At 39.9% G+C, this 13,545-nt stretch overlaps 1 pseudogene; it reads right to left on the reverse strand.

Moving 5' to 3' along the window:
- Positions 1-7,525, reverse strand: part of LOC104744172 — a 10,679-nt pseudogene extending 3,154 nt beyond the window's left edge.

The following is a 13,545-nucleotide window of genomic DNA, read 5'->3' on the forward strand; positions in this document are numbered from 1 at the left end:
GGGCAGACCTGGACATAAATGTCAAAAAGTCGTCTTGCTAAACCTTTCCATGTGTTAGAACCAATAATCTGTATTTCAGCAAACTGAAGTGTTACGGTATAGACTCCATTTTCAAGCCCCAACCCATAATACCTTAGGGAAGATGAAGATTTTCTTGCGGACCGAAAAAGGTCTGAGTCCAAAGCGTTAACAACCCATATATTACTAATACTCTGGGCAAAAAGTCCTACACTACTGGCTCCCCATCTCTGAACATCACTCACGACAAATGAAGCTGCTCCAAGATCCTCGTCCTCCCTCTCAAATACTTCTCCGCTAACAGACGGTAGTTGTGGGCCTCCGCAGTTGATGAAAAAGTCAGAATCTAGACCACCAGTCATTAATAGATAAAACCTTAAGCAAATCTTTTATCCAACAGAATACACGGTTAAGCACAACGTTTATGATGATATATATACATCTGTATTTGTCACACTTACAGATTCCTTTGCCTCGATTGCAGGGGAAGTTCTTCTGCAAGCACTTTAGTCCTGGTAAAACCCTTTTTAACAAAATGTAAACAGATTTAGAGAGAAGAGAAACAAAATATATTCAGGCATCAACAAGAACATACTTTAATAAAATCACCTCTTGTCGTTGAAAATAAAATAAAATAAAATCACCTCTTCTGTAGACCTTCCAAGGTGAAGTTGTTAACAACAAGGTTGCTCCAAAAATAACATACAGTCTTACAAAAGAAAAAAGAAGCGCTGAGATTGAAAAACACCGTTAGTATATTTAGTAGAGAGTGTTTTGTGTACTTACAGTTTCAAGTTTGGTAAGCTGACCCATGAAGGAAGACTACCAGACAAATCATTGTAGGATACATCTCTGAAAGAATAACGTACAGAATATATTATATAATCAAAAACAGTTTCCCAGATTATATTTATGATCAGGACTTTGTGGCTTTCAAAGGTGATTAATTAGAAAGGACTTTGTAACTCACATATTGCTCAAACTCCGGCTCTTTTCAGTGGGCAAAGAACCATTCAGCGTGTTGTTTCCCAGAAACCTAATATGACGACAACAAAAGTGTTTTCCACAGTTATATATCACTGGTAGTGGTCGGGAATACATACCAACATAAAGACCTAAAAAAAAAAAAAGTTAAAACTTACAAGTTGAAAAGTGAAGCCGGAATTGGTCCATGTAGTTTGTTGAAGCTCAAATCACTGGAAAACAGACACGAACCACACATCAAGTTCAATGAACGGAAAAAAATCGAGAAATAATTATATGATATAGTCAGCAATGTTAAGATCACTTTGGGTGGCTTTTACAAATCATCTCACTAGCTCGTACGTATGTTGTAGTAACTTACACTTGTTTCAGTTTTGAGTATTCCCCGATATTAGAGGGGATTGTCCCAGTGAGATTGCTGTTCCTAAATGTTCTGCGACTCATATCATCAAATGTTAAATACAAGGAGGAGAGGGAAACATTTCTCACATCTTGGAGTAGAATTGTTGCCCTTACAATGTATTTAGAGATTTCATGTTTTTGATGAATTCGAGAGAAGAGCTTCCATTGGAGATATCACCAACACTCCTACAATATTTTAGGATAGGATTATAAACGTAGAGGAGAAGATAGTAACTAAGAATTGATTTTGGCACCAATGCAACTAACACATACAGGTCTGTCAAAGAAGTTAAGTTGGAAAATGACGACGGTAGCGGACCACTCAAACGAGTTCCGTGAAGTTTCCTGCATGCAGTTAAACATGCCATGCATGAAGAATTTCCCACTATGACTAAAAAAATTAAGGAAAAAAATGAAATCATTCTTACAAGATAGTAAGTCTGGTCCATTTTCCTATAAATTCCGGGATCGGACCAGTAACGTCCACATCGTTTAACCAACTGGTTACAAACATTAAGGAAAAACTTACCCCAAGAAAAAAATAATGTGAAGTCACAAATAGGTATATAACAAAAATTAATGTAGAAATCCAACTATGAAACTTAACTATATGCGAATTCAATAAAAATGAAAACCTTACGCGTCTTGCAGCTCTACAAGATTAGCAAATGATGAAGGTATTTCTCCACTAAGTCCAGAATTTCCTAGGTATCTGCAATAAAAATAATAACAAAACTAGATGATGATTATGAAAGATTATTAATCAAACACTGCAGAGATTAACTTTAGCAAAAAACACTGCAGAGATTAGTGAATTACACAAAAGTATTATATATATCATATATGTTTCTCACATTTTCAGTAGTCTTGTGCAGTTCCCAATCTCAGCTGGTATAGGACCGGAAAAGTTATTTAGACCAATACCTCTGCATACAAAAAAGATATATGTTCAATATTAAGGAAGCATCAAAATCTGACATTTACTATGTTTTTTTTAAATAAGAAGAAAAAGCTTACAGCGATTTTAGACTTGTAAGCAAACCAATTTCCTTGGGAAAGGGGCCAGACAAGGCATTGATCCCAATAGTTCTACAGTTGTTGAGAAACCGTTGTAGCGTGAGAGACAAGAAAGAGAGAATTAAAAAGAAAAGGAAGAAGAATTAAGGTTTCATTCAATCAACATGAGCCTTATATTACATCCATTCCAGTTGAGTCAAGTTCCCAATTGCAGGAGAAAGGGAGCCTGTTAGATAATTTTGAGCCAGGTTTCTGAAAGAAAGATGCATGTCGTCATCTTTTGAGTATTTTTTTTCTTTTTCTTTTAAGTGAAGGAAAGGGTAAAAGTCTATACAGATCGGTGAGGTATGTCAAAGTCCAGAGCAGTGGAGGTATAGGTCCTGATACATCTTTCGCAAAAACCTTGCTGTGAAAGTGAAACAACATTGATCGAAGAGGTGATAGATAAAAATATTTAAGGAAAAACAAAAAGAAGAAGAGAAATATATATGTATGTACAGGGCAGTGATGCGGCAGATTGTGGACTTGTCGAAATAGCAGTCGCATTTTATTAAAGGGTTGTAGTTTTTGTCCTCCATGGTGATTTCCTCCTTGATGGCAGCGCCGGAGCAAAGTTCGCCGCTGATGTTCCATTCCCTCGGAGCCTTGATCCTCCAAGCCGCGAATATGGAGTTCAAAGCTCGCGCTGTGTGCATGCAATTTATCCCACAACTGTCAGTTTGTTTAAACCAAACATGCAACTTTTGTAATTTAATTATTTCAGTAAAGTACCTTCTATAGGAATGAATGCTTGATATTATTCCAAGAGGAGTGTACAATATATATAGGAGATTGACATATGTAATTAGGGTACATATAATTACAAGTAATTACAATTAGGTCCTATAGTTATCTCTCTCTTACACGCCCCCACAAGATGGAGGGGCTTGAGCAACTCCAAGCTTGGAAGTACATTCAAGGAACTGTTGACGTGGGAGTGGCTTTGTCAACACATCCGCAAGTTGATCATGTGTAGAGACATGAGACACCCAAAGAGTACCAGCCTGAACATATTCTCGAACAAAGTGGAAGTCGATGGCTATATGTTTCATGCGAGAATGAAAGACAGGATTGGCAGAGAGGTAAGTCGCCCCAACATTGTCACAATAGATTACCGGAGGAGAGGTGAGAGTGATGCCAAGTTCCGACAGTAGAGTACAGACCCAACTCAGCTCAGCCGCAGTGTTCGCTACCGCCTGATACTCCGCTTCAGTCGACTATCGAGCAACACTCCGCTGTTTCTTGGAGGACCACGAAATGGGATTCCCACCAAGATAGAGAATGTACGCATTGGTAGAAACACAATTGTTAAGATGACGAGACCAATCGGCGTCAGAGTATGCATGTAAGATGGTCGGTGAATCGGAGTAGATAAAGATGCCATGCGAGGGTGTACCGGCGAGGTAGCGAAGGATGCGTTTTGCAGCCTGCCAATGTAGCTCGGTGGGGCAGTGCATAAAATGTGACAGGCGGTTGACTGCGTAGGCGATGTCTGGTCTCGTGAATGAGAGGTATTGGAGACTACCAATCACAGTTCGATACTCACTTGGGTTGGCGAGTGGAGTGCCGGAAGTGATAGTTAACGGCGGAGAGGAGGCCATCGGTACCGTCACCGGACTGAATGTTTCGGTATAATCATGTCCATACTCCTGTGTGTAACCTTTCGCAACCAGTCGTGCTTTGTACCTTTCAAGCTCACCATTAGCTTTATATTTAAGTGTGAATATCCACTTACAACCAATGACATTCTGTGATGGATGGGGAGTAACAAGTTCTGCGGTACCATTGCGTGTCTGAGCATTAATCTCATCACACATAGCTTGTCGCCAGTTAGGATCCCGCAACGCTTCCGCTACCGTTGTTGGGATGTGAGGTCAAAGTTTGGTGGTTGTGGCAGTGAGTGAAAATTTTGTGTTTGGTTTAGTAATATGGTTTTTGGCTCTTGTTTGCATGGGATGAGTGTTTAGTGGTAGGGGCGGTGGAGAAGGTGATGGAGATGATGATGGTGTAGGTTGAGGAGTCGGTGAAGGAGGTGGTGTAGGATGAGCTGGTGGTGATGGTGGTGTTGGTGGAGGAGTCGGTGATGGCGAATGACGTGAGGAAGATGACGGTGATGTAGGAGAGGCGGGACTTATGGGCTCTCGTGGTGTTGATTGCGAAGTCGGTGATGGTGAGGGAAGCGTTGCAGGGGACATGGTGACTTGCGGTGAAGAGAGTACCGGAGCTGGTGAGGGTGAAGAGGAAGATGGTGGCGTGACAGGGTGAAGAACAGAACACAGGGGTGTGATTGACGGAGACGTGAGTGACCGAGTCTGTAACGGTATGGTAGTGGGACGCATATCGGGAACGACTTCATGAGAAGGAGAGGACACCAAAGGGGATTGAAAAGAGGCAAAAGGATATTGAGTCTCCTCAAACTGAACACGTCGTGATGTGTAAATCCGGTCAGTGGCGTTATCCAAGCAAAGAAAGGCACTCTGGGTGAGTGAATAGCCAAGAAAAACACATGAGACTGAGCGAGGTTCAAGCTTGTGAGCCGTGTATGGTCGAAGCCATGGTAAACACAAGCAGCCAAAGATTCGAAGCTTGCCATAGTTTGGAGGTTGACCAAATAGCTTCACATATGGAGACTCATTGCCCAACACCGGTGTTAACATCCGGTTAATGAGATACACAGCCGTAGCAAAGGCGTATGTCCAATAACCCAGTGATATAGAAGCAGTACTGAGCAAGGTGAGGCCGGTCTCGACAATGTGGTGGTGTTTCCGTTCAGAAACACCATTATGTTCCGGTGTATGCGGTGGTGTTGTGAGATGTGTGATACCACATTCTACAAGAAACGAACGCAGCGCAATGAACTCGCCACCATTGTCAGAATATATTGTTCCAATTTTGCGTTTAAACTTGTTCTCCACAAGGGCGATAAACGCAACAAACACTTCACGGACTTGAGACTTGAGTTTGAGAGGATAAAGCCATGTGTATCGGGTGTAATGATCAACGATAACCAAGTAATACTTATAGTTATCAACAGAAACAATTGGAGAAGTCCAAACATCAGAATATAAGTATTCAAGAGGATAGTGAGATGTAATTGTGTTTGAGGAAAATGGTAGTTTGTGACTTTTATTGATGGAACAACCAGAACAAAACAAATGTTTTTGTGATGAAGAAGAAACAGGTAAAGAAATTTTTTGAATAAGTGTTTGTAAAATAGAAGAGGAGGGATGGCCAAGTCTCAAGTGCCAAGAAGTGATGTCGGTCTTTGGAGTAGGAGAAGCAAACATCGCAAACGGTATCGTGACTGGCCACTCATATGTCTCATTCTTTGTCCGTCCTTGGAGCAATCGGACCCCCGTGTTGAGATCCTTCACCTGAAAAGCAGTAGGAGAAAATTCCACCGTGACAACATTAGCATTACACAGTCGATAAACAGAAATGAGGTTCTACTTAACATCAGGAACATATAAGACATCCTTCAAAAGTAAAGAACGAGATGGTGTAGGGAGTAAAGCAGAACCAGTGTGTGTGATCGGTAAACCAGAACCATCAGCAATGGTCACCTCCTCGCCACCAGTGTAGGGCTGATGCAATGCTAAATTGTTCAGATCCGAAGTGAGATGGTGTGTAGCACCACTGTCCAACAGCCAATTCCCCGCATTGTAAGGTTGAGCCATCACCATATGGGCACGCGGCTGCCATGGTGGATATGCGGAGACAGAGGAATTGGTGGAGCCGCACGGGAGACCTTGGAGCTGGAATTGGGAGCAGCGACGCACACTATGTCCATGAACCCCACAAATCTGACACTTGCCTTGGGTACGAGCGTGGAGTGTATTGTGAGCGGTTGGACGGGTGATGCTGATTCCAGTTGTTGTGGCGGTTGTTGTGACGACCATTGTTGCGGTAGTTGTTATTATTGTTGTTGTTGTTGTGGCGATAGGAGACAGCATGGGCAGTGACCGGAAGAGAAGAAGCAACAGCAGCTTTGGTGGCAAGCTTGGACTCGAAGTTAAGGAGTTTCTCGTACACCTCCGTCAACGATGGTATGTGGTCACGACCCTCAATCTGATCAACCACTGTCTTGTAGTCATCAGGGAGCCCTTCTAGAATGAACTCAATTTGAGACTCATGTTCCACCGGTTTACCAAGATGAGCGAGTTGTGAACCCTTGCTAAACTCATCAATCGTCTTTGTCCCCTTCGTCCAGTGCTTCAGTTGTGCACGTAGTTGTTGAACATGGACATGACTCAGGTTGGCATAGGTAGAAGAGAGAGTGCTTCAGATGTCAGCAGCCGTTATTGCCTTCGAGAGAAGAGGCTGGACAGAAAGCGATATAGCACCAAGTAGGGCGCTGTAGATCAACCGATCTTGACGCTTCTAGAGTGTATATGCGTCATTTGGTTTGACAACACCATTAACGGTGACCATTTCAGGAGGAACAGAGCCAGATCCGGTAACATAAGGAGCAAGATCGTACCCATTGAGGAGCGCAAGAATTTGGCGGCTCCACATCAGGAAGTTGGTCGACGTGAGCTTCGTCACATTCGACATGTTGAGAGTCAGCAAGACGGGAGAGTCGGAGACAGCAATGGTCTCAGAAGCAGCGACCGGTGAGCTAGTAGCAGACATGATCAAAGAAGAGAGAGAGAGAGGTGCAGGGAAGAAATAGAAGAAAGGAGGCGGTCATAAAAAAAAATTTAGTATTTTAGGTATCGTGTGTGCTCTGATACCATATAGGAATGAATGCTTGATATTATTCCAAAAGGAGTATAAAATATATATAGGAGATTGACATATATAATTAGGGTACATATAATTACAAGTAATTACAATTAAGTCCTATAGTTATCTTTTTTTTACACCTTCGTCGGGATGAGTAGTGGCTACGGTTAGGTTTTGAGCTTGAACCATGTGAACCTAACCGGAGATACACAAGAGGAACCAGACGGTGAGAAGCAGACACGTCGGCATCGTCGCTCGGCAGCGGTTTAATTCTACTCTTTTTTAGTATATTTTTATTTTTTAAACCAACGGTTGACTGACACAAAAGCTTCGGTGTATATCGCCTCCCTTATAATGTATTAACTTTTTAATAATTGTCTTAAATTATCTTTCTTGACTTATATTCATTGACTCATATAATAACCAACCAAATCATGATAAGTGGACCACCGTCTCATTTATTTATGTTTTGACGGCAAGTAAGCAAAATATCTTATTGGGATTAGGTAATTATTATTCTAAAAATTTAGAATAAAATATAATTTATATAATTATTTTTATAAAGTTTTTGGATAATATATTATGCAATAAAATTATATACTAAATATGATGATTTGAAAAAAATATCTATTTTGTAAGTTTTATATTGTTAATTTTGTAATTTTATGTATGGTAAACAGTTATGTTAATTTGTTGTTTATTTTTATTTTAATTTTTGAACATATCTGGTGAAAGTTTTTTAATATGACCCGTGTTTAGGTAAGATTTTATTTTTAGTTGCACAATAAGATTTCGGAAATCACGATTAAGTGTGATAAATTGCCAAGATTTTATTAATTTTTACGCCTAAGAATATATTTTTATGCCTAACAGTATATATTTTGTAACAATACATGTAATACTAAAGATTTTATTTAGGAAATTGGATAAATCATTGGAATATTCTCTTTAAAAAAATTCTTTAGGATATTCTTAAGTGTATTCATATACCCCACATATTGACCAATTAATCTATAACGTTTTTTTGTAACCAACATATATTTAATGTATAACATATTTTGTAACCAACTTATAAAAATTATATAGTCTACAATAAAATGTTGTGTACTTCCGTTTTATTATATAGCCCACATATTGACAAATTAATCTATAACGGTTTTTTGTAACCAACCTATATTTAATGTATAATATATTTTGTAACCAACTTATAAAAATTATATACCTTACAAAAAAAATGTTGTGTACTTCCGTTTTATTATGTAGGGGATAGTGTCCCGATTACATTCGACCTCAACTCCCGACCAGTCGTGTATGTTTTCTTTGTATGCAAATGTTTTCGCGGAAGTAAAGACTTTTGACAACTTAGCTTTAAACACTTAGGACAACTTGCTGTTTTCTCTCCTAAAGTTAACTTAAAGCTATCCTAAGCTTTTCTGCTTATAACCCATGCATGTTTCTAATCTATTCTAATGAAAACTAAAAAATTATTAGCCAGTGCTTGTCGTAGAATGTAGATTTCAGTTTCTACTTATGACTTCTAAAGTTGCAGGAAGTGAGGATTGTTTTGTTGGGATAAGTTTGAGAGAAGCTTGAGAGAAGCTTGAGTTGGAAGTTAGTCCTAATCCTAGGAGAGTTATGTTTATAAGAGATAAAGATCAAAGTGTATTTAGGAGATATCTAAATATGGATGATTTCTATTAGAATTAGGATTAGCAAAGTAGTATATATGAATGTGTTGAGATGTGACACAACTTATGAGGTTTTGAGAGAAAGAAAGATTAAGAGCTTAAGTTTTGAGAGATTTTCTTAAGCAAATAAAAGTGAGATATACTTTTAATCTTGTGTTCTTAACAAACCTCTAATTCTATATTTGGTAATCATGTATGAATCACCGTAGTCACACCACAACCTAAAGAAGGAGGAGGAGGAGGATCTCCTTCTATTGTTTGTCCGATGCTAACATCGACCAATTACACTGTTTGGGCGATGAAGATGCGGATAACCTTCAAAGTACACAAAGTTTGGGACGCCATTGAAGCAGATACCGATAAAGTTGACTTAGAACAGAACAATATAGCTATGGTCTTATTGTTTCAGTCGATACCTGAAAGTTTAACATTGCAAGTTGGAGAACTTGATACAGCAAAAATGTATGGGAAGCAATACGTTCTAGACACGTTGGAGCAGAGAGAGTTCGAGATGCCAGATTTCAAACTCTAATGGCAGAATTTGAGCGTTTGAAGATGAAAGGATCAGAGAACTTTGATGATTTTTCTGGTAATATAGCTACGATCTCATCAAAGTCAGCCGCCCTAGGAGTTAACATAGAGGAATCAAAGGTTGTTAAGAAGTTTCTTAACAATCTTTCTCAGAAAAAATTTATTCACATAGTTGCTTCTCTAGAGCAAGTTCTAGACTTGAATACCATCAGCTTTGAAGATATTGTTGGACGTTTGAAAGCCTACGAGGAGTGTATCTCTGAGGAAGAAGATAATCAAGACGATCAAGGTAAATTGATGTATGCTAATACATAGTCACAAATGAGTCAACATTACCGAGACTACAATGGTGAAACTGGAGGTTATAGAGGAAAAGGCCGTGGAGGTAGATCATTCTGTAGAGGACGAGGAAGAGGTCGCTACAGTGGTAGAAAACTCTCACAGATCACATGTTTCTGCAATGATCAAACTGGTCACTTTGCAGCACAGTGTCCAGATCGATTACTTGAGCTATAGAAAACAAAAGAAAGTAATAATAAAGATACAGAGGATGCAGATGAACTCTTGATGCATGAAGTGGTCTACTTGAATGAAAATTCTTGTTTTCAAAGTAAGTTCGAGACAAGTGCAGGTAGAGATAACATACGGTACCTCGACAAAGGCGCGAGTAATCATATAACTGGAGATAGGCGGTGATTCTGTAATCGGAAAAGTACGCTTTGGAGACGACTCTAGAATCGATATCAAAGGAAAGGGAACCATCACCTTTATTGATAAGAATGGCAAGCCGAGAATAATGACTGACGTTTACTACATCCCTGAAGCAGGTCTTGACATATGGTTAAGAGTAAATTATCTAACTATGAAAGATGAAGAAGGGAACTTACTTGTGAAAACAGAGAAGTCTAGAAATCGGTTGTACAATGTCCAAATGGGGTTACATGACAATACTTGTCTATATTTTGCAGAGATAAGTGAGCTAAGTAGGTGGCATGCAAGGTTGGGACATATAAACTATGCCACTTTAACTTCAATGCTGCGAAAAGAATTGGTCCTAGGAGCTCCAAACCCTTGTGAAAGAAATTTGCAGTTCGTGTTTGCTTGGCAAGCAAACAAGCCTTGTGTTTCCTCAAGCAACCATGTTTCGCGCTAAGAAAAGACTAGAGCTCTTACATGGAGACCTTTGTGGTCATATTACGCCAAGTACACCTGCAGGGAATAGAAACGTCTTTGTGATCATTGACGACTTTTCTTGCTACATGTGGACTATGCTATTAAAAGAGAAGGGAGAAGCGTTCTACAAGTTTCAAAAGTTTAAAGCTATGGTGGAAAAATAAGTTGTTGAAGAAATACAGACTTTTAGAACAAATAGAGGAGGAGAGTTTGTATCGAATGAGTTTAACTGCTTCTGTGAAAATACAGGCATAAAATGACACATGACCGCACCATACACTCCACAACAGAATGGAATAGTGGAGAGACGCAACAGGACCCTGATGGAAATGACTAGAAGTATTCTGAAGCATATGAATATTGCTAACTATCTCTAGGTAGAGGCTCTAAGACATTCAACTTACTTGCTAAACAGAGTAGTAACGCGATCCTTGAGAGATGTGACGCCATATGAGTTGTTCCCGGACAAGAGACCTACAGTTGAGCACATTAGGATTTTCGGTTGCATTGGTTATGCTAAGTTGGAGAAACCAAATCTCAAGAAGCTAGATGATAGAACGAGGGTACTTGTTCATCTAGGAACCGAACCTGGTTCTAAGGCTTATCAGCTGTTAGAACCTCAGTCAAAACGAATCATAGTGAGCTGCAATGTTGTGTTCGACTAATCAAAAGGATGGGACTGGTATAAAAATAACTCAACAGAGGATGGTGATGAGAGTTTTAGGATTAGTTTTAGTGTCTTCGGAAACCATGGTTTTCGAGAATTTGAGGAAGATCAAACTGCACAACAGAATGATGATAATCGAGAATCTTTGAGTGATGCAACGAATGATGAGCATCCGGAAGTCAAAAAAGACGTGACACACAGAGGAGAAACAGAGCAAAAACCAACATTGACTGCAGTGATGCCTGCAGATTCAAGTGCAATCTTGACAGAAACTGAATTGCGAAGATCAACACGAAAAAGTACTAAGCCAAAGTACTTAAATGATTATGTTTTGCTTGCGGAAGAAGAAGGTGAATTTCTACTATTCAGTCTTAATAATGAACCTAGGAGTTTTGAGGAAGGAAAAATGTCCAGGGAGTGGGCACGGGCGTGTGAAGAAGAAATAGGCTCAATTGAGAAGCTTAGGACTTGGGAGCTTGTTGACTTACCTGTAGGAGCAAAACCAATTGGCCTGAAGTGGGTATTCAAGTTGAAAAGGAATTCTGATGGTAGTAGCAATAAGTATAAAGCTAGACTTGTCGCCAAAGGGTATGTGCAGAAATCTGGTATTGTTTTGAAGAAGTATTTGCTCTAGTTGCTAGGATTGAAACCATACGACTGCTTATTGATCTTGCGGCATCACATGGTTGGGAGATTCATCATCTTGATGTCAAAATAGCCTTTCTTCATGGAGAGATTAAGGAAACTGTCTATGTTTCTCAACCAGAGAGATTTGAGAAAGAAGGAAATGAAGGTAAGGTTTACAGATTTAATAAAGCCTTGTATGGCTTAAGACAGGCGCCAAGAGCTTGGAATAACAAGTTAAATCACATTCTGCAGTACCTTAATTTTGTGAAGTGTTCAAAGGAACCTTCTGTTTATCGAAAGCATATCGGGACTGATCTTCTAACCATAGGCGTGTATGTTGACGACTTATTTATCGCAGGAACAAGCTTGGTTGTCATTAACAAGTTTAAGGAGGAGATGGGTTCTAAATTTGAAATGAGTGACCTTGGAAAATTGACATACTACCTTGGGATGCAAGTGGATCAACACCAAGATGGAATAACTTTAAGCCAATCTCGATATGCTCACAGGATTTTGGAAGAGACGGGAATGTCAAAGTGTAACTCGGTTCATATACCAATGGAACCGAAACTGAAATTGTCTAAACCTGAGAATGAAAGGGAGATTAATGCAACAATATATAGGAAGAATGTAGGATGTCTAAGGTATTTATTGCACACAAGACCGAATTTGTCTTATTGCGTAGGGATACTCCGTCACTATATGCAAAGTCCGAGAGAGTCGCATGGAGCATCTATGAAACAATGTCTACGGTATCTAAGGGGAACTACGAACCTCGGCTTGTCTTATGGTAGGATGAAGATGCCTCGGCTAATTAGTTATAGCGACAGTAGCCATAACATTGATGCAGACGATGGAAGGAGTACTTCAGGACACATCTTTTATCTCGGAGATAGTCCTATCACTTGGTGTTCGCATAAACAGGACGTGATGACTCTTTCTTCCTGTGAAGCAGAGTTCATGGCTGGAATTGAGGCGACAAAACAAGCTGTTTGGTTGCAGGATTTGATGGTAGAGATCACTGGATCTACGGAAGAAAAGGTTACTATCCGAATTGATAATCAATCGGCCATAGCTCTCACAAAGAACCCTGTCTTCCGTGGGAAAAGCAAGCATATACATAGGCGCTATCACTTCATAAGAGAACATGTTGAGAGTGGTCAGATTGAGGTTGAGCATGTCCCGGGAAATGAGCAAAGAGCATACATACTTACAAAGGCCTTAGACAAAAACAAGTTCAAGGTAATGAGAGACCTCATGGGAGTTCAAGCATTGTCAAAACAGAGCTTCAAGCTTAAGGAGGTTGTTGGGATAAGCTTGAGAGAAGCTTGAGTTGGAAGTTAGTCCTAATCCTAGGAGAATTATGTTTACAATTGATATGGATCAAAGTGTATTTAGGAGATATCTAAATATTGGTGATTCCTATTAGGATTAGGATTAGCAAAGTAGAAGAGGGGGAGCTCAAGAGGGGGAAAGAGATTACAAAAAAGCTGACGTGGCGAGAGACAAAAAGGCGATTTAGGGTTTTGGCTTTCTGTGCAAGAATCATGCCGTCGCCTGCTTCTCCGACTCTAGGAGGGGCGGTTCAGGCATTGGAGAAGGGGGTTTCATCACAGGTGGTGGTGGTTTCCCACGAGGTCGGTATTTCGGGATCGTCGCAGGAGCCTATGGAGG

Source organism: Camelina sativa, chromosome 14 (assembly GCF_000633955.1).
Source record: "Camelina sativa cultivar DH55 chromosome 14, Cs, whole genome shotgun sequence".
NCBI lineage: Eukaryota > Viridiplantae > Streptophyta > Magnoliopsida > Brassicales > Brassicaceae > Camelina > Camelina sativa.